At 40.4% G+C, this 2,336-nt stretch overlaps 1 non-coding gene across 1 annotated transcript; it reads left to right on the top strand.

Moving 5' to 3' along the window:
- Positions 1-1,759: 1,759 nt before the first annotated feature.
- Positions 1,760-1,833, top strand: Trnat-cgu (transfer RNA threonine (anticodon CGU)). Its single transcript has one exon. It is a non-coding gene; the product is annotated as a tRNA-Thr (tRNA).
- Positions 1,834-2,336: the final 503 nt, after the last annotated feature.

Raw genomic sequence — 2,336 nt, 5'->3', positions numbered from 1 at the left:
CCGAAACGATTAATTTGACAAGAAAAAAGTCTTTCGAAGCGAACGATATTTTAAAGTAGGTTAATGATGGATATACGAGGGTTGTTCGGAAAATCGTGGACTATGCCAATTTTCGTCATATTATCTTCAAGAAATTTAAAATGAGCACATTATCATATGTAAAAATATTTATTTTGTTAAAGTTTGAAATTTCATCCCATTTGTTTTAATAGAATTTCTGTTATTCAATTTTAAAATCAACACGTTTTGTATTCAGGGAGCAAACTCAACAACACTGTAACGTCAAAAACATACCGACATGAGGTTCTCAAAAATACTATCCCTGTACATTTCACAAGGTATTGCCCAATACCAGTGCACTCATTAAAACGTTTCTCTATCACTTGTTATCTATTTTGCTAACAATTGTTTCAATAGCGTCATTTTATTTGTCAATATTTTATTTTTTTTCACTGCATAAGTGTGCTTTCACAAGATCAGCATCTGTGAAGCGCCAATCTCTTAGCATGACGTTACTAGCTTTCGCTGATTTTATTAGCTTGGAAACTAAAATCAACAGTCAACCCCATGGGTAAGCACCAATGTACAGTTACACATACTGTATACATAATAAACCGGTAAATTTGAAATCCACCATCCACCCCCAGGCACACAGTACACAGTCCCTTATGTATACAAGCTAGTACAAGATTGGAAATTCTTGTTTGAATTAAAAATATAGTTGATACAGGTAAGTTGTTTAGGGGATAAGTCAGTCAATCTGTCATGTTTAATTCTTCATTTTTTGTAGATTCCTCTTGGAATCAGGAAGTCACACCATCTGACATTTATAACTTTATTCCAGTTGTTTGTTGGAACCAAAAAAAAAAATCATCAGTCCAGCCCAGCCCTAGACAACTGATTTCCGCTTATATACAGTCCGGCCCAGCCCTAGACAACTGTTTTTTTTTTTCACATACAGTCCGGTCTAGCCCTAGACAACTGTCTACCACCATACAGTCCGGTCCAGCCCTAGACAACTGTTTCTTAATGTACAATAATAGTAGTTCCAGATACTATCTACACATTCATCTGGGGGGCGATGAATCACCCTAGGACACCATCCTTCTAAGACACGTGTCTATATAAAAAAAAACATACTGGTATCACGTTTCTACAGTCAGACTCTATTAACTTTGTGGTGTTAACTTCCTAAACAGGGTGGCAAGTTTATGCCACGATATGGATTCAATCTATCAAGATGGTAAGCCTTAGCGGGTTGTTTCAATCTCTTCACCAAATAAGACACGTCATCTAGTTGTCTTGTGACAAGGTAGGGTCCTTTACATTTGACCCATCAAACAACCATACAGGTTGTCCAATGCTCAGTGATCGTAGTATCGTAGAAAAAATTTTGTTTTAGATGATTTCTTGCAATCTCGTGTGCTTTGATCATGTTGAGCATATTCTCGATTTCAGAGTGTAGATCGTCATCATCAATTCTTCTGGGTAAGGGTACATGTAAAAATGCCTCCATTGGTAGCACAAAGTTCCTACCAAGAATCATTTAGTTTGGAGTTTGTCCAGTACTGGCATGAACAGATGAGCTACATGTATATGCCGTGACAACCTGTGGTAGATATGTGTCCCACTTCCTTTGATTCTTCTCACAGTAGGGTGTGCGCATACAGGTTAAGAGTTTTATTGAATCGTTCCACATATACGATGGCCTGTGGGTGTTGACTGGTAGTTCTAGTTTTGTCTATCTTTAAAAGGTACCGTTCACGGTAGCTCAGTCGGTAGAGCGCTCGCTCCGTGATCGGGAGGTCGTGAGTTCGAATCTCGCCCGCGACTGACCTAAGTCGATAAAAATGGGTAGCAACTGTTCCTTCGCCATGCGCTCGGCACTTTGAAGTGAAAGTTGCGGGTCCTTCGGATGAGACCTTAAAAACCGAGGCCCCGTGTCACGGCAGGCGTTGGCACGATAAAGATCCCTCACTGCTCAATGGCCCTGAGTGCCGAGTAAAGGTCAAAATTTGAAGCCCTTCACCGGTATAAGGTGACGTCTCTATATGAGTGAAAAATTCTCGAATGGGACGTAAAACAACATACAATCAATCAATCAATCTTTAAAAGGTTATAACCGTTCACGGTAACTCAGTCGGTAGAGCGCTCGCTCCGTGATCAGAGGTAGCGAGTTCAAATCTCGATCGCCACTGACCTAAGTCGATAAAAAATGGGTAGAAACTGTTCCTTCACCATGCGCTCGACACTTTGAAGTGAAAGTTGCGGGTCCTTTGGATGAGACCTTAAAAACCGAGGCCCCGTGTCACGGCAGGCGTTGGCACGATAAGGAT

This window comes from Saccostrea echinata, unplaced genomic scaffold, assembly GCF_033153115.1.
Source record: "Saccostrea echinata isolate AGI-Se365-2 ecotype Australia unplaced genomic scaffold, CSIRO_AGI_Sech_v1 ptg000001l, whole genome shotgun sequence".
NCBI lineage: Eukaryota > Metazoa > Mollusca > Bivalvia > Ostreida > Ostreidae > Saccostrea > Saccostrea echinata.
Note: the sequence above shows the minus strand (reverse complement) of the source record. Positions and strands in the feature narration are given on the sequence as shown.